This window comes from Leiobunum rupestre, chromosome 11 (genome assembly GCF_980474605.1).
Source record: "Leiobunum rupestre chromosome 11, qqLeiRupe1.1.hap1, whole genome shotgun sequence".
Taxonomy (NCBI): Eukaryota; Metazoa; Arthropoda; class Arachnida; order Opiliones; family Sclerosomatidae; genus Leiobunum; species Leiobunum rupestre.
The window spans coordinates 17623121-17643930 of record NC_143394.1 but is presented as its reverse complement, the minus strand read 5'-3'; the positions used below and the strand labels follow the sequence as shown (position 1 = coordinate 17643930).

At 34.8% G+C, this 20810-nt stretch overlaps 1 long non-coding RNA gene across 1 annotated transcript; it reads left to right on the top strand.

The window, feature by feature from the left end:
• Positions 1-4035: 4035 nt before the first annotated feature.
• On the top strand, positions 4036-20128 carry LOC149921866 (uncharacterized). Its single transcript, XR_016477219.1, has 2 exons — positions 4036-5345; positions 19659-20128. It is a non-coding gene; the product is annotated as an uncharacterized LOC149921866 (long non-coding RNA).
• Positions 20129-20810: the final 682 nt, after the last annotated feature.

Sequence of the window (20810 nt, the reverse complement as noted above, 5' to 3'; positions counted from 1 at the left end):
TTCCCTGATTTTTTATATAGACCGCCTCTTTAAATTAATGTTATTGGAAAATTACGAATTAAATTAATGTTATTTGAAAATTACGAATTAAATTAATGTTATTTGAAAACTACGAATTAAATTAATGTTATTTGAAAATTACGAATTAAAATAATGTTATTTGAAAATTACGAATTAAATTAATAATAAATTAAAATTAACTATTAAATTAGTAATAAATTAAAATTAACTATTTAATTAGTAATAAATTAAAATTAAATATTAAAATTGTAATAAATTAAAATTAAAGATTATATAATAATATATTGAAATTAAAGATTATATAATAATAAATTAAAATTAAGGGTTATATAATAATAAATTAAAATTAAGGGTTATATAATAATGAATTAAAGTTAAGGATTATATAATAATAAATTAAAATTAAAAATTAAATTAATAATAACTTAAAATTTAGAATTAAATTAATAACTTGAAATTTAGAATTAAATTAATAACTTGAAATTTAGAATTAAATTAATAACTTGAAATTTAGAATTAAATTAATAACTTGAAATTTCGAATTAAATTAATAACTTGAAATTTCGAATTAAATTAATAACTTGAAATTTAGAATTAAATTAATAACTTGAAATTTAGAATTAAATTAATAACTTGAAATTTAGAATTAAATTAATAACTGGAAATTTAAAACTAAATCAATAAATTAAAATTAATAATTAAATAGATAACTTAAAACTTGGAATTAAATTAATATCTTAAAACTTGGAATTAATTTAATATCTTAAAATTTGGAATTTATTTAATATCTTAAAATTTGGAATTAATTTAATATTTTAAAACTTGGAATTAATTTAATATCCTAAAACTGGGAATTAATTTAATATCTTAAAACTTGGAATTAATTTGATATCTTAAAACTTGGAATTAATATAATATCTTAAAACTTGGAATTAATTTAATATCTTAAAACTTGGAATTAATTTATTATCTTAAAACTTGGAATTAATTTAATATCTTAAAACTTGGAATTATTCGTCAATTAATTTATATATTATTAATGTGCTTTTCTCTCCTTTGTTCGGTTTCCGGAATGTAGATATCGACTTAAGCGCCGTACTATATTGGCCTTTTGGCAACTTGTTTCAACTCTATATGCTTTTGCTAAGAGAAATTTCTCGTTTCAAAGACTCGGAATAGAAAACCCCTCTCCGCGAAAAAGAAGGGGGGGGGGGAAGGGGGGGGGTCGAAAAAAGAAAGAAATTGAAGTTGTCAGATGAACCTCACTTTCTTAAGCCTCGGTCTTCTTTTGAGTCCCCCGTGTTCGGTACACCGGTTGGTAAATTAAAATGAAAAAACCTATTAAGAGTTAAACCCATTATAACCACCACGCGCCCCTTATCAAATTAGATTTAAATTTGATGCCATTTTATACGAATCCCCTTCATTTTTAAAATGTGTTCTCCACAGTATTCCTAATAGTTTTTTGCTCTGGGAAATTTGGTCAGCTGAAATTTATTTCGATGTTCATTCCCCCTATCAATACGGCTCCTTATTTTGAAATATTAATTCTTTAAAATAAAATTAAAACTGATTAGCGCTGATCTGGTTGCGCTGTTAATTGAACCCAGGATTTTAGATTATATATGATTTTTTTTATAAAATCGATTCATTTGATTCAAATCGGATTTTTATTGATTTTAATTCATTTTTTAAATATTGTTTTTTTTAACGTTTATTGCTTATTTTTCTTGAAATATTGATTAATAATTTATGTTAAGTGAGTAATTTAAACTAGTAATGATTAAATGTAATTACTATTTGAAAACTAAATTCAATTTAGTTTGTTCTGAATTGACATTGCTAGATAACCGACTTTTATATATTTCCAGAGATAAATTATTTACCTTTAACAAAATATTTAAATCAATGATTTTTTGACCAAAATGCACTAGATTCAAATTAGACAACCTTGATTGTACCCCTCTAGAACTTTCGGGATATTTTAACGAAATTTGCCGTTAGAGGTTATATTTCCAGAAATAAATTATTTACCTAAAATAAAGTGTTTAAATCAATGATTTTTGGGCAAAAAATGCACTAGATTCATATTAGGCACCCTGATTGGCCGTTAGAGATTTTAATTTTAAATGTCTTTCCTGATTCCCAATTCCTAACAGGCTCTGCTTCGTTAACATAAATGATGAAACTTAGAAATTCGCTATCTGGTCTATTGCTCGCGTTCGTATTTGAGACGTATAGGTCCATACTGCTGTTCCTATTAATCCTTTAACCCCTTGGCAAAGGCTTAGCGTAATATATACGCTGTCCCTTTCAAGTTTGAGATATCGCCTTGAGACCTTAGATCTAGGTTAAGACGCGTGTTTCTGTTGTTTTGATTAACCCTTTGTCATTCCTAGAAAGGGTTAGAGTATCGTCTACGACTAGGCTCCGAGTTTTTCTGATTCTAGCATTGGAAAATATTCGATATTATTATTTAACTAAGGATGTTTCACTGCCGAATAAAAACCTCACAAAATGTCCTATTGTCCCTCCACCTAGCGACAGTCTGCTGCAAATGGAAAATTCCTTTCCATTCGGTCTCAAACAATTTGTTTAAAGGAAGTATGAACTTCCAACAGAACCCAGAGGTGATTGGCGCTAGTTACGTAATAAACAAGACATATCGCGTGTTAGCAGGCGATTTTTGGAAACTGGACTAATGCCCCTCTTCGCCGAGCTAATAAAGGTATAAAGTACCTCCTTGAGACTATTTATAAAGTTTCCCCCCCATTAAAAAATTCCCGCGGGCGCCCATAGATGACACGGAGCCACTTAGCATTGAGATGATAACAGCAGTTGAAACATCGTTTACTTAGAAAAATTAAAAATACCACGACGACTAGTTTCGCAATCCAGTTCGGGTGCAGCATGGATAGTAGATTTTAGAGGATCGGTAAAAAGCCTGGTTTTTAGCCCCCGTAAACTAATCACACTAAGGGAGTCGGCCAAGGTTATTTAAAAAAAAACAAGTCTCGCTAAGAGTTGACGATACTGTTCGAAAAAAGAAAAAAGATAAAAATTGTAATGCGAAATATCAAATTAATAAGAAATATACCATCCCCTTTCCCCCAAAATAATTGCTGGTCGAATATTTTGGTGATTGGGTGATTCGGTTGTTTGTGTTTTACCCCAGGTAAGGGAAGGGCCCGTCCTTTTACCGGGAGATCTTTGTTTTTGTGGGATAGCGAGGAGATCACAGCGCCCCTTTGACCCCTTATTGATATGCCGACGTGTCTAAGACCAGTTGTTTGATAGTCATTTATATTTCTTATACATTATATATATTATAAATTATTTATTGTGTTAAAATATGCTTACATGTATTATACATATTTTTACGTTTATATTTATTCTCAAAATTGAAGAGTTGGAAAATAATACGCGAGATAAATAACGCGAGTTTTTTTAATAACGCGCGCTCGGACGCGAGCTAAAAAAAGAAATAGTAACGGTTCGGATTTTGATTTGAAAAGGACTCCCATTTTATGATCGGAGCAAAATAATTGATATTTCAACTAATTTTGGACGTTAAAGTCGTGTTTTGTTTAACCTTCGAGCTGTAAACGTGTTGACTTCAAGATAAGGACAGGAACAATCTATATTGGCCAATTCGTTATGCCCAACCATCCAGCGGTTACATTCAACATATTGTACGAGATACCATCGCCACCAACATAAATTCTGTGTTCCGCTGTTCCGAAACGTCAACAACGTCGCTCAGATTCTTCCACGGCTCCAACCGGACTCTGCCACTTCGATAAAGTTTCCGCAGTTCAACTGAACATTTCGGGATGAACTTTGTTAAGTAATGGTTGCAACCTAGATTTTACATTTCGTTAATGCCGCGAGCACTGGCCAGTTGCTTAGTTTGATAATATTTCATTTAGTTTAATTAGTGTTTAGGTAGTTTTAAGTTAGCTTAAATGTTTGGTTAGGATATTGAGTTTAAATTAAATCAATTAGTGTTTGGCAATCTAACAACTGGCTTGATACGTTTAATAACAAATTTCTCCTAGACACCAATTTAATACTGAGGACCCTCGCTAACCCCACCATATCACGTTACGCGAGTAGTCCCGGGCGTATTCAGTCATTATTATTAATTGTAGACGGGTACCTGAGGGGTTCGCTTAAGTCGATTGTCCCTAGGTTGAGATCTCCAACATTCGACACCCGCGCTACAACACGAAGTACATTTTTACGCCAAAAGGTATTTTTTCACGTTTTTATAGATTAAATATGATATACTAAATATCAGTTGATAGTTTTTATTGAATTAAAAAACCAAAATTAACAATTACTAAAATATAAAGCGCAAAAATTTACGTAACAATACCAACCGCATTAGATTGCCATTTTGAAATTTTAAGATCACGTGGTACAAACGACCTTGCAAGACTCCCTCGGAGTCTCTCGAGCTGATTGATACGCGGGGAGAAATACAATGCACTGTGGAAGGGTATCGAAAACCTGTCCTCTTAATTTACTGTCCATGGGTGCATCATCAGGTCTGTATCTTACATGCTTATATAACCTTGCTGTCAGTTTTTTAGGTGAATACAAAAAGAAGAGGGGGGTTGTGATAAGAAAAAAGGGAGGGAGGTCAAAATATTAACAATTTACAGTTTGCAATTTTTAATCCAGAATTGTACATTTAAGCTTTTTGAACCATCGCGTCGTCTCTATTTAAAATAATAGTGGTGTTATTTTTTCTTTTCTTCATTATTTCTAGTGATTCTCTAATATCTATCTTAAAAGGATTATCGTCCCGGGAGTAGTGGCTCACTCCTGTAATCCCAGGCGTCCGGGAGGCAGAGTTTGTGGGTGGCCGTGTGAGGACGACCACCAATCCCCTAACGGGTGGTCGGAATACTTCCGCCCCGGGGGTCCCCACCCCTGTCCCCACGTATCCCCCCGTTGGCGTGGCCGTTACACATATCTCGCCCTGATTAATCAGTTATTGTGTGCTGGTGTCTAAGGCCTTGGGTCGACACCGATGTGTGGATGTCAACAAAAAGGATTATCGTTTACTTAATTATTTAATGTTTGACAGTGTTTAACGCCACATTGTTACTGTCCAAATATTTTTGCCAGGTGTACCGATACATTTACGACGCTAGACCGGCTTCGTTCGACGCGTTTCTACCTTCCTGGTTGACTGGAGCGCCCCACGCGTCTGACTTTCTGGCCATGACTGGTGTCATGTTGGACACCAGCGACTCTGATTTCGTCGATTTCTCCAAACAGATGATGAACTACGTCGTGGAGTTTTTGAAAACTGGGTGAGTGTTGCCAGTCTTTCTTGTTCGCTTGAATTTCCCCTTTTGTCTTTCAAACGCTAATTCACGATGAGGTCATCCGGATTGTTAGAAACTTGGATTTAGTTGAATTTGCGATACAATTATTGTGCCGAGCAGTTCGGTGAACAATTACCGCAGTTATTGCATATATGACCGTCCATTTTCCAAAATGGCGTCGGGTTTTAATCAAAACAATTTTGGGTCATCTGTTGGGCGTGGTTCCAAGCAATACAGAACATTTCTGGAAAATGGACCAGTTATCACTTAAGGGATATAATGTTAGCCTCCATTTTCCAAGATGGCATCAGATTTTAACAAAAAACGCAAATATAACATATTAAAGTTCATTAGCTTAATGGCTAGTTAACCTATGAATGACGATATTTAAATATATTTTATATGAAAAACAGAATAAAAAGAATTATTTATACTATACATAGTTTGCATCCCTACGTCATCCATGACGCAGTTCCAAGTATAGAGATATGATAATTTGAGCAAGAATGAACCGTACAATGCCGCCATTTTGCTGGTGTAGATTTCTTAGTAAAACGCGGGGATTAACAGTTTCAATCGTCTGTTTGCGAATTTTAATTATTTTCAAATGATTAAAAAATTCGTTTCACGTTAAAAAAGGTCTTGCTAAAAATTGTTCGAGTAGTACATTTTTATAAGGATACCGAAATTTTTTATTTTATTCGATACCGAAGGTAATTGTAAAAGGGATCACCACATTTTGATAACTTCTTTTCTAAGATATTTCTGTCACCATTTGCTATTTTCATTAAATTTCATTTTAAATAAAATCTTATCTGGGTTTTTTAGGACCCATAACGATATTCATTTAAAAATTTTAAAGCATTAATGATAAATCTAATTTTCGTACGTTATGTCGTTTCGATAATATTACCAACAAAATGGCTACCTATTTCGTAGCTACGCGCGATATGGTTTGAATTTTTTACACCCCCCCGCCGGTTGCCATGGGAACCATAGGCCCCTCCCTTCTGTGTAAACTATGTATTAGTTTGTTTTCAATATTTATATATTTCAAATACAAGTTCGAATATTCAAAAAAATACTATACAATTTGTCAACTGTGTTCAAATGGACAAAAATTGGTTTAATTTCACATCAAATTGGTTTCCAAGTTGTTTGTTCAGATTCAAAATAAGCTTTTTTTACTTTTGAAAGCGTTTTTACTTTCCACATGCCTTTGCTGAAATTAAATTCATATTTAAATAACGTCGCGCCAAATTCGTTTGCGGCATATTTATGAAGTATATTTTACCTGGTAAGAAAATCAAGATGGTATAGTGCCCTTTAAAGCGGACATATTCTAAATAAAAAATAATCTGCTTACAAGCGCCAAAACTGATTTTTAATTTAACTAGCGCCAGTTATTCTTAGGGTTTACCCCCATTTCGCCCAAAATAGTTCTCCCAATCCCATTTCCCCCAATCCTATTCGTCCCAATCCCATTTGTCCCAAAATAGTTATCCCAAATCCCATTTGTCCCAAAATTACACTTGGTATAAACATGAATCTAAGTTTTATTTTAATATGCAAGTACATAAAATTTTGCCCATATGAATATGGTAAACCTAACCTAACCTAATCTAATCTAACCTAACGCCAAGTCAATTCACATATGGGCCCCTTCCTATTTTATTAGACAATGTCGTCAAAAAATATAATGACGTCAAAATGTTACGCTGTATTTTTTTCGACATATCGACTCGTACCGATGAGATCTAAAACCGCGCAATTACCATATATTTGGAAAATAATGATTGGGAGAAAGGGGAATCCATATTTTTGGGAATATTGATCGTTGGGAGAAATGGGAATCCATTTTTTTGGGAAACTTGATCGTTGGGAAAAATGGGAATACATATTTTTGGGTTAAATGAACTCCGGTTCGGAGAAATGGAATTGGGACAAATGGGACACCATGTTTTTGGGAGAACTGATAACTTTGGGAGATGGTAAAATTGGGATAAATGGGAACATACCATTCTTAGCGTCTGATAAATCTGGTGGAAGAAGTTGATTCACTATAAATTTTGAACTTAAATATACAACCCAAAAAGTTAAAATATATAAATTTGTTCAAAAAATAGGTATCTTCCCATTGCGCCGAAACCCCTTCGACCGAATTCCCATTAGACCGAGTTCCGCCAATGATTTTGATGAAATTAGCCCAAAGGCGGGTTTGGTATTTTTCTAATCGACCGACGCAATATTCACAAAAAAAATAGTTTTTCTTTCTACTCCTTTTGATTTTTTATGAAAGCGTTTTAATATATTTTTAAGTCTGTTAGGTTAGGTTAGGTTAGGTAACACTGCATGCTGTTCTGACAGATGCTGAAACGGATAAAACCGAATCCTAAACCCGCCAAAGTGCGGCTTTTTATCTCGGCAAACGTAATAACACTTCCCAAAATGAAACATCGCGTTTCGCGAACAAACCTATAAAAGATCTAATAGTTCGGCGAATGCCCGCTAGGTGGCGTGTCACGTTTGGCCCGAAACGTGTTAGGAAGATAGAGCATTTTAAACATAATTACAGGAGGCGCGAAAATTGTCTCTCAGAGGAACAATTTGAAGACTATTAATCAAGGGGCATTTTGAGCGCGCCGTACAGTTGAGGCGGCATCAGGAGAGATTGGACAAGCTGGGACAGGCCCAGAGGCTAAAAATATCTGGCACGCTACTTGGTTCGCCAACTCTACTACACATATTTCAATTTAGAGGGTTCCTGCCAACCCAAATCTCCACGTAATATGGCTTCTAAAATAGTGTTTTCATACGTGGCTAAATTGAGGAGGCGTTCAAAAAATCATTAGTCTGAAATCATCTATCGTTCTTAACCCCGAAGCTGTGACAGTTTCTTTTTGACATCGAGAAGCGGCCAAGGAGCACCGAAGGAAGACAAGATTGTCAGAAATTATGGTTTAGCGTGTCATTTGGGCAATTTTGAGTATTCTTCTGTAAAATCGACGGTTGGTTTATTTCCCATTCTTTTTGTGACTGATCGCGAATTTTTATTTAAAAAAATGTCTGAAGGATTAAGTTTAAAATATTTTTATTGTGTATAATAATTAAGATCGTAATTTAATTAACGAATTTCGTCAAAAATTTCTGGCTATTTTATTTAATTTAGTTTTTCACTCGAAGATCTATTTGGTCCGAGTTTCGCGAAGACCTATCGGTACTAGCTATTAGTAAGTTTTTAAATTTCTTCAAATTTGTTTAGGGTTGAGCTTTATTATCCCTTTTTCATAATGGACTAATCTACTTATTCGCTAATTTTATCATCCTTTAGAAAATCCTGATTTGTTGATTTTTTTTGGTAAAATTGGTCAAATAATTTTAGATCCTAATTATTAAAATTAAACTCCAATTTGATTAAATTTGTTAATTAAATTGTTATATCTTTGACATATTTTTAAAACAAACTGTGTTTAGGGTGTAGTAATTATTAATATAGTAATTTATTTTGACAAATTTCACCAAATTTCACAACCCTAGAGGGCTTTTCCACTCGATGTCACGGTCCATTTAAGTTTAATCGTGTATATTTATGTTATATCAACATAGTTTTTACTTAAATAAATGTAAATATATCGTTATCGTGATATTTTGAACTGTTTTCTAAAAGGAAACTAACAGAGTTCCCAGAAGAAGTGATCATAACTAAGCCTTGGAGATATGCCATCTCGCTGTGTAGTGGGTTGCAAAAGTCACTACATATGTATTAAACTTATTATTTACCATGGTGAATATTAGTAGAAATTATGTTTAATTCAGAGAAAACGGCATGGTATTAGAAGATAAAACTTATTTTATACAAGACGTTTCGAGCCGAGGCTCTTCTTCAGTCGTTCGTTAGTTTTAATTACATCATAAAATTATGATGTAATGAAAAATGTCCGACGAGCCAGATTTAAACCACCGACTTCTGGATAACTCTGCCACTCGCCCTCTACAGTCCACCGCTCTACCAACTGAGCTAACGACGGATGAGGAGCGTAAAATTATATTTAAATTCAATTATTTAATATGGTGATAGTAATATTAAATTTCATCGAATTCCAGTAAAACGGCGTAAATTGTGGCAAAGACTAATTAATCGTTTAGAGTGGAAAGCTGCGTGGGATGATAAAGTTTGCAACAGGCATTTTGTAAGTGGGTATCCAGGGTGGGAACCATCGGATGTTGACTGAGTACCAACACTTTTTATGAAACCTATTATAAATAAAGTTACCCATAAAAATGCTGTATCTGAAAACAATTTAGAGAACGATTCTTTTGAAATAATTAACCCATCTGATGACAACTTGAGCAGCAATGTCTTAGAGCTCTCACGAGAAAGTAGATATGAAAATCGGATTGAAAAGAAGGTATGCTTTTATATTTCTAAATTAATGTAATATTTTATAGAAAAAATTGTAAAGAGAGTTATTTGATAGAAATTGGGAAAATTTATCTCTTCAATCATCACTTTCATTTCATGACTATGTAGGAGACAACCCGTCTAAACCAGTATTTATTGAAAATAATGAAAAATCCTTTCGAAGTCATTTTTAAGTTGTTTCCGTTAAATATCAATAATCCCACTTCTTGTGGACGAAAATGTTAAACTGAAGCAAGAAATACAGGAGTTGAATAATATCAATCGCAAAAAAGTTGGTCTGTTGAAAAAATACAGAATGATGATAATGTTTCGAAATTCTACACAGGAATGCCTACATTTTCTGTATTTCTATGGTTTTTTAAGTAAGTTAATGTGCGAGTATCACTTTTTGGCTAAAAATTTTTTAAACACGAACTCAACTCGGTAGCGATTGATATTATTCAACTCCTGTATTTCTTGCTTCAGTTTAACATTTTCTTCCACAACAGGATCAGTCATGGTTTGTGAGCCAAAGCCTAACCAAAATAAAGAAGTGAGATTATTGATATTTTACGGAAACAACTTAAAAATTACTTCGAAAGGATTTTTCATTATTTTCAATAAATACAGGTTCCCAATTTCTATCAAATAACTCTCTTTCCAATTTTTTCTATAAAATATTACATTAATAATTAGTTCGAGTCAATAATTTAGAAATATAAAAGCATACCTTCTTTTTAATCCGATTTTCATATCTACTTTCTCGTGAACGCTCTAAGACAGCGGTTCCCAATTTTATTTTGCTTTGGAACCCTAAATTATCCACCTAATTCTGGCGGAACCCCTACTCATTTTTTTTACTCATCTTAAGATGACCGCGCTGTGAATTCTTGGAACCCCTGTGACCCTTTTACGGAACCCCAGGGTTCCGCGGAACACCTTTTGGGAACCGCTGCTCTAAGACATTGCTGCTCAAGCTGTTTACCACATGGGTTAATTATTTCAAAAGAATCGTTCTCTAAATTGTTTTCAGATACAGCATTTTTATGGGTAACTTTATTTATAATAGGTTTCATAAAAAGTGTTGGTACTCAGTCAACATCCGATGGTTCCCACCCTGGATACCCACTTACAAAATGCCTGTTGCAAACTTTATCATCCCACGCAGCTTTCCACTCTAAACGATTAATTAGTCTTTGCCACAATTTACGCCGTTTTACTGGAATTCGATGAAATTTAATATTACTATCACCATATGTAGTGACTTTTGCAACCCACTACACAGCGAGATGGCATATCTCCAAGGCTTAGTTATGATCACTTCTTCTGGGAACTCTGTTAGTTTCCTTTTAGAAAACAGTTCAAAATATCACGATAACGATATATTTACATTTATTTAAGTAAAACCTATGTTGATATAACATAAATATACACGATTAAACTTAAACTTAAATAAAAAAAATTATTATCGTTTGCTGTTAGGCAAAGAAATTGATCTTCGGTTTACTCGGTCTTTCACTGGAAGTAGGCTGACTGCATAGCACACGTGTATTGCAGTAAGCCTACTTCCAGTGAAAGACAGAGTAAACCGAAGATTATGTAGTCGGCCTTTAAAATAAAATAATCTTGTTTCACCCTTTGTTGAAATTAATGCTTATTCTCACCACTGGTCTAAAACTAAAAATTTGCCAAGGCTTATGAAGTAAAATAAAATTTAAGGGTTTAAAATTTAAACAAGTTGGCAAGCCAAAATATACCTCTCCTCGGAAGAATTGTCCCTAGTGGTATTAATTTCTCGAGATAACCCTTAAAGATATATCTCCGCAATTTAGAGTTATTTGTTAAAAATATTAACCCATTTCTATCCCGCCCGGTATAAAATTATAATTAAAATAATTGAGACGAAACGACCAATTTTAATTTATTCAGAATATCATAAGTTAAGTAGTTACAACAGTAAGTTAGACGTACTATAACAATGCACAATTGAATTAAACCCTTTTACAGAACAAGTTTATCAGTTAAATATAATACGAAGCAAATTTTAATGAAATATCTACAGAGGCTTTTTGGAATTACTCGCTTACGAAATACTTGCCGCATCTTTAACGCTCATTTTATTTCAACACTCGCCCTTGATGAAGATACCGTAGATATCTGGTAGTGGACGACTCGTTCACTTCCTGTTGACGTTGTGACGCATACCACATGAAAAAGACCAATGCCGTCCAATTTCCAATATCATATAATGACTCGCACACCCAAGAAATCATTGACTGCGTTAGAAATCGTAGATATCCAAATATCCACACCAAATGTATTTACAAGAAGCAAAAACCTTACCATCAACAAAGCACAGAGAGCCACTTGACTAACCGCCAGCTTTTAAAGCAATTAACGTTAAATTATCTCCTTTGAATTAACAGAACTATATATAGGTCGTTAAGAAAGTGGACCACCCACAGGGTCTACCCTTTAACCCTCTAATCTCGGCTGACTGCGCTAAAACAAGATTTAACCTTTAAAAAATACCAGATTAGGCCTTCATAAATTCATTAATAAAAAAAGACTTTATTACCTATTATGCTTACGATGCCTGTCTTAATTTCAGTGAATCTAAGCAGCTATCGGTGGTTCTGTGGTAGAGCGCTCGACTGCCAAGCCGAATGGTCTGGGTTCGAAACCTGGGTGGCGCATTTGTTTTTAATCAATAGAGAAACGCTAAATTAGAATTTCTTCGATGCAATAATTTCAATTTCAATTCTATTTCAATTAAACCAAAATTTCGTACTCTATTAAATACGCTTCCGATAAAGCTGAAGGTCTAATTTTCAATAAGGCGTAACAAGTGTCGGTGGTTCTGTGGTAGAACGTCCGCCTGTCAATCAGGAGGTCTCGGGTTCAAATCCCGCCCGATGCGATCGCAAATTGATACTAAGACGAATACCGTGTACAACTGGTGGAAACCCTGCCATTGGACGTTGAGAGGTAGCATTACACTCAGCACTCGGTCCGTCCCAAAGTCATTAAGAAGAAGTTGGAGAGAAAACGCCCATATAAACACAACAGACTCAACATGCACATCCATCAGAACACAAACACAACAAATTCAACACTCACAACCTACGCATAAACATTACAAAAACGTAATACACCAAACCGTCACGACGGTGAGCGAAAAAACACCATCCAAACCAAACCGCAAATGCATCCGTTAACGCTCACCGTCGCACGGTGGTTTTGCCAACCCTTTGAGAAACTGCGTACGCAGTGATTACACTTTGCACCGAAAATGCGAACGCGTTCGCAGTCCTGACAGACAGACCCACCCACAGACCCACCCACAGACAGACACGGTCGTTGTATAACCCCTCCTAGGGGACTTTGTCCCCTCGGAGAGGTAAAAAGTATGCTTTTACCTTTTAAATACTGGTGAATATCGTGTTCAAAGACTTGGGAAACACGTTTCAATCTGATTTGATATTCTCTAGTTAAATAATAGCTAAGAAAAAAGTTATTTGTTGTCTAGTTACTCGCTATTCCGGAAAAATTGTTCTAAGAGCAGACGATAATCAATTATTTATCACCCGTAATTTGCTAAGGTATCCGGAAGGTTCCAAAGGTCGCCACTACGTAGTGGTGGCGCTGATCAGGCATATGGCTAATTGGAAGAGTCCCATCTTCAGTATAGTCGGTGTAAACATTTTCCTCTAGTATTACAAAATAATTACAGAATTTGCTATACAAGCTTACTATAGATTTAAATGTAAAATCTCAGATAACGGTAGATTATTACTTTAGCTTATTTGCGACCGAAAACCATTGCTACGCCCCCTTTGGTTCGCCATTGAAACCTAGATAGGTAGCGGCTATAAAGACGCTATTAGTTTTTCCTCGTCGTTATTCGTAAATTTGACTTAATAAATAATGATGCATTTAAATCTTGTCATCGTTTATTTATATTTTCATAAGAATTTTTTTAAAGAAAAAACCAAGGTTCGTAAAAGAAAACGTTCTTATGACTTTATAATTTGTCCGTAGCAGACGTCAAGTCATAGGCGCAACCTCGGAGAAGCTAGCGCCGTTATGCAACCTAGACTCGTTTCGGTCGCGAATAGTTTTCTTTACTGTGAAAAAATCTTTCCCCCCCCCCCAACCATTTTATTTTTATTTCCAGTATTCGATGAAATTAAAAATTAATGTTTATTACAATCATGAACAGCTTACTAATTTACACCATTCAAAGCAGAGTCCCCGAAAGGGCAGTCTTAAGTAAATTGAGATTTGGACCTTGAAAATTGTGATCTTGACCTTCTAAATGTTTCTCTGGAACAAATAATAAAATATAAATTAATTAAATTAAAAATAGCCATTTCGACCTTCTAAATGTTTCTCTGTAACGTATAATAAAAAGTAAATGAACTAAAAATGGTCATCTCGACCTTGAAAATGGTCATCTCGACCTTTTACGGTGCACCCATATTTTATAGCTTTAGAAGGAAAAATACCTCGATTGAGAAAACGTTGACACCCTGTATATTTGTATTGGGGTTTATTGAGCCTGATTGAGATTATATTAGACCTTTCACTCTTGTCCTTATTTTAAAAACGCTCTTGAGGGTAAAACCGGTTTAAGCGCCACTCAACAGCGGCATCTTCACACAATCAACGTCTTACAAAAATAGATGACAAAAAAAACAGCCTTTCAATTTTCTTGCCTGTTTATCATACTCAAAAGCTATCGCGAAACACTCAAAGAAACCATTTTGAGCGAAACTAATAACCGAAAAATAAAATAGAGGGCGCGAAAAAAGCCCCCGTCAGCCCGCACTTCCGTAAAGTTCACAGCGCCATCTTTTGAAAGCGAGGAAATTCTTCCCCTATTAGACTATACAAATATTTGACGTAACTGTCCAACACTTTTGGTGGAACAGTTATGGCTGATAAGGTAGCTTTTTTTTCTCCCTGTACAATGGGATGGAACGGGTGCGGTGCTAAGCCTCGATTTTAAGCCTTGGCTCAAGACGGTAGGATATCATTAAGACCCCCCTCCCGTCTCTTTCACCCCACGCGACATTTTTCCTTATTTTCCAGAACATATTTTGTTCTTTTAATGCGTCTCTTTTTTATCCCTTTAGGCTTAGCAACCTCCTAATTAGACTCGAGGACATTTTTGCCGGCATACAAATTAGGCCTACTACCCCCCCCCCCGCTTCTTTATTTTCTTCTTCTCGGGAGCTCTACCCCTTTTCTTGAAGTGAAAAAAGGGGAAATATTTCGCCGTTTCGAGCAATTTCGAGGACGGTTAGAAAGATGGATTGCGTTATGGGGGTCGTTCATGTATGGCGTTACGCGGTTGAGTGCTAAAGTCGCGTTCACACATACCCTCTGCAACGTTGCGAGTGCTGCCAGATTAAGGACTAGGCCTACTAGGCACTGGCCTATGGGCTCCTACCAACAGAAGGCCCCCACCACTGATGAGATCAATGGATTTTTCTTCGGGACACGTGAGTTTCGCGTTCTTATGCTTTCATTACATAGGATCCCACCAAAACCTAACTATAGGCCCCACCTTCAGTAAATCTGGTACTGCCCTGGGGTACATCGAAGTGACAAGATTTCTTATATTAAATTTAAGATTTCTTACAACTTGATGGTTCTTAAAACCTTCATTAAAAGAGACTGATGTCAATGTTCTGGCGAAGGTACGTTAAGAAGCTGAGAATTTTCAACTTGAATGTCAGAATTCTCATTTCCCAATCATTTTCAAACGGATGTGACGTTGTTCTTTTCTGCAGTTCACTTGAGAAGTATAAGATCTAAAGCAGCGTTCAGACTATGTGAAAATATTACGTTAGTATCGGTCGTGTCGTTTCGGTTATGTTGGTCACGTCGGTTCGTTCATTTCACTGTTCAGAAAGGAACCAACCTTGCACATAGATTAACATAAAAGGTGATTGTTCATCCAATCAGAGCTCAGTAATGACAGCGGAAAAATTGAAATAATTTTTATCCACCTCAGATTGGTTATAGTATTTCGATGGTTCTAAAGGTCGCCACTACCTAGAGTCAGCGCTGATGAGGCATAAGGCTATATGCCTGCTATGAACTTTTTGAGCGGAACGAAATGAAAAAATGTAAACGACACACGCGAAAATTTAAAGTCTCTGTTGAGAAGTCTGAACGGTGTAAGAAATCGAAAGAACCGACACGATCGACGCAAACGTAATATTTTCACATAGTCTGAACGCAGCTTAACGCATCCAAGCATTCTCACTTGCTACAAAATCCGTTTCTCGGTCAATAGCTGGTTTTCCACGCAGTAACGAACCGCGGCTTTAATGACTTTGCTTCGCTTATTTAGAAGCTATAATGGCTTAGTAAAGTAATGAAACATCGAACACCGCTTTGATGACTTAAAGTAATAATTTCTAAGTATTTGATATTTATCTTAATGGGGATATATCTTCCATCGCGTTCTTTAGGGAAGATCCCAACCAATCAGCGGTGAAAATGTCAAAAGTCACAGGAGCTAAATCGATTCAATATTGAGTTTCGAACTAACTATCGAAAACGACCATAATTATGGTTTATTCAATCAGACAGTTAAACCTAGTCGATTTGATTGCCGTTGGAGAAAAATATTGTTTTTTAGCATTTCAGCAAAGGCATCAGCTGTGAAACATATCCACGATTATAACTGAATTGGATAGTCGTCTGGCCCAATAATTCCGTTGTAGATTCAACTAAATCCGAGTAACTAGTATATAATTTCACAATTTACGTCGTTAGTTGGAGTTCAATTAATGTGATGTACCTAGTAGAACCCTACTCGAGACTGTTTAAATAATATTGGTCTGGAGCAATGTAACTTAAGAAACTTTAAATTAAATATCTAATATCTGAAATGTAAACCCTAAAAGAAGCTAGGCTAATACCCAAGGTACCACCTTGGGCCTAAGTCATCAAGCGACTTAAAAATACTATCCATATAGTTATTTTATTATCATTTTATTAACAAATGCGTGAAATATTGTTTAATCTAATTTTATTTTTAAATTAACAAAAAATTTGCATTTAATATTGAAAAATATGTACCGTAATATAATTTCATATTTTTTAATTACAATTTAAGGAGGTTTACTAAAATATTAGCAAAGAAACATGATTTCAATTCAAATTCCGAACACACGGAGCTGAGAAAACATTTCTTCACTGATAACCTTGATTATGCTAGTTCATTTAATTTTACCCCAGATCAAAGCCCCGCGATATATAATTAAAATTCATTTGAGATATGATATCATAAGTTTATAATTACGTTTAACATAAGTGTGTCAGTTATCCTATCTTCCACGTGTAAAATGTTTTCTGATAAACATTTCTGGCTCACCTATGAAACACAATCACTGTTGTTGCTTTTTTATTTCTAACAAAGTTGAAAATAGTCTTATTTGTATTTTTTATACTTTAATTTATTTTTAAAGATTTTACACCCCAAATTAAAAAAATATTGTTCGTGCATTGGCAATATAAAACAATACTGAAATAGTGAAAATGAAATTTTTTTTGTAATTATTTTGCTCGGAATTTTTACTGAAACAACAAAGACGTATCGTAGCTGATTTTTATCAAACTAATTTAATACATGAAACAAAATTATAGGCTTATGATGATACCAAGAATATATTCGGGTATACCCCTAAATCGAATACCTATATTTCGAAACCCGACTTTCGGCACTTCAAAAAACTCAAAACTCGCCTTAAATTCACAAATACATTTTTCCGGAAAACCGGGTTCAACGATCTTTGAAAAAAAGAATCATAGTAACGCCATAAGCCCATAATATTTTTCCAAAAGTTAGACTCGTACTATTAATCACACACAATATTCTTTACTCAGACTGAATCGTTACACCACTGCAACACAGACTATAACGGACTCTCACTAGAGGACCTTTTTCTTGTTGTGATGACGTAACTCCGTGAAAAGCTCTCACTAAAATATAACAGGGAATAATTAAACCAGGAGAGTGTCTTTGAGTCATATAGACTTAGCGCCATCTGGTTGCGGAGAAACTACCTTCCGAAAACCCCTAACTTAGAACCTAGACATACATTTTAAATCATTTTTAAAGATGCAGTTGCAATTCATCTTCTCATCAAAGGGTTATGGCTGGGTAGGAAAATATTTGTACAACAATTCATAATTGATACCTCGATAGCCTCGTGCAGTCGATCCAGTCTAGTGGAAGACCTATAAGAGTGTACTCTAGTTTTTATCTTCGGTTGTTCTGTTTGGACGTAAAACCGGATACTCGAGGAAAAAAATGCTTTGTTTGGACAATACTATTCCCTTAACTTACATGTTAGTACTTATCATTTTGTACTATTTCATTATTTTAGGGGAAAGGGAGTTTCCTGCAAGGACGTGATGGGAATGGGAAGCAATCCTAAAAAAAATTCCAAATAGTCATTGTCCATAACTATAAAAAAATTAATTTTTGGTCAGAGAATAATAATATAACGTAATATAAAAATAACAATAATAATAATAATATAACATAATATAAAATTAACAATAATAATATATTATAATATAAAATAACAATAATATAACAATAATATAACATTAATATAACATAATAATAATAACCAGTGGCGGCGCTAGGGGGTAGGCCAGGTAGGCCACTGCCTACCTTAAAATTTTGAGGGGCCCCAAAATCACCCTATAAGAGGCCCCAAATTGATCTAGAAAGGGTCTCAAAGTTGTCCCAAGAGATAAAATTATTTATAAATAACCATGAAACAATTGTCGATAATGTATTTAGAAATTTTTGAGGTATCTCCTAGTAAATAAAACCAGTTCTGTTATATTTGGACTCGTTTTACAGTTGTTTGAACTTTGAACTTTTTTGTTCGTCATGTACATCGCTACTTTATTTTATTGAAGCATTTCGTTGAGAAAAGGGGGGTCCCGGGTCGGGGGACCATTTATTTGGTTTGACTACCCTCGCGAAAATTCCTGGCGCCGCCACTGATAATAACATTAATATATCATTATAATAGTATAACATGAATATAACATTATAAGAATAAAACATGAATCGAACATTATAAGAATATAACAATAATATAATATTATAATAATATAACAATAATATAATATAACATTAATATAACATAATAATAATAACATTAATATATCATTATAATAGTATAACATGAATATAACATTATAAGAATAAAACATGAATCGAACTTTATAAGAATAAAACATGAATCGAACATTATGAGAATATAACAATAATATAATATTATAATAATATAACATTATAAGAACATGACATTAATCTAATATTATAATATTATTATATTATTATATTATTATATTATTACTATAATAATAATAATGTCCAAACAAAATATGTTTCGTCGTCGGATACCGGTTTTATTAAAAGGTGGGTAAAAATGTCGATCCCCCCTACGAAATTTGAATTTATATGGAGACGAATTTCCTGTCTTGCGTAGTTTCACGATTTCGGTTTAAAATCGTCTGCGTTTCCGATGACGTGAATTTTGCTGGGTGGGTCGGCAATTTATAAAGGTCTATATCGGTGCCGATATAAAGAACTTCCTACGGCTACACTTATGAGAAATATGATAAACTTCTGGAAATGCAAAAGATAGGAACGGGCCCTTATCGGTTCGGTTCGACGCAAATTCTCGTCGGCGGAGTCGAGCGTGTCTGGGCCACCGCGGGCGGGATCGGGCGGGTCGGGGCGAAAGCAATTCCAGGCACGAATGAGGTCGGAGTCGCTTCTTTCGTCGCAATCTCCTTTCTTTCTTTCTAAGCGTGTCTTTTCTCTTTTTGTATCTTTTCGTATCTCTCAGACATCCGAGAGCATCGGCTCGCAATTGGCCGTCTTACGAGCGTTCGGATCGAGCTACCGCGATTTTACGAGCCTCCCAGAAAGAGACTTCGTTGCTGTATCAGCCGAACGTGGAGCGCTGCTCCGTATGGCGCAATTTGGTTCCGTTGGCCGTTCAAACCAGCCATTGCAGTCCAAGGCCCAACTACCTTTATACCGTTCTCTAAGAATATAGTCTCGGGACTCTAATAAAAACATATTACCGTAGCTTATTCCTCCTTTTCTTCCTCCCCCCTCCTCAATTTATCCCCCCTCTTTCCGCATCCCCCCCCCCCGCCAGTACTTCCCGGGCCTATAAACCATATCGAAGTCCCTTCTTCAGTGAGGAATCTTTTGGTGGCTTCCGTTCGAAATTGGACTATCACGAAATTTTTATCCTGATCGCTTACGTCCGCGTGTGGTGTGAGAAGTTAATAAAATGATGTGTAATGATGATGTAGTGGCGTTTTTTTATTGTAGATGTAGATGTAGGTCTGAGATGAATGCACCACTTCAGTAATCAAGGGGGCGACATTCTTAAACGTCCCGTAGACTTTAGAGAAAAATAATTTTAGAAATCTTGAAATCAGCCTATGAAACCAGAAATTAACGTGAAAATCGTATTCTGAAATCCCAATATCAGTTTCTGATTTTTGAGTTCACTCTGAGATGCAAAATTTTCAAATGTACGACCACACCTCTGTTATACAAAAGTAAGCTTCGGTAACACTAGATAATACATAGATACATACTTAGATTGGTTTGAACGCCATTTTTGCGCAATACAATTTTGATAATTATACGATTAAAACTGGTTTCAACTGACAGTGTGTGGCTTAATGTATAAAAAATGAGACAAACCTCTTGTCATTACGTTGAATCGTTCAAAGGGTAACCGGCGAATCAAAATAGGGGTCAAGGACAAAATTTTGAAAATCGCTTTATTGTATGAAATTAACCAACCCGATTTAACCGTTCGGAAAATTTCCAGAAGAAACTTCGTGAAATTTCGAAGGAATTTGCTATACAAATAAAGCAAAAAATTATGAATATATCGGGAGTGAAAAATATGGGTGAAACATGAAAATTAACTTAGGGTACTTCTTGTTTCTAACGGTTTTTATCGCGCCTCTAA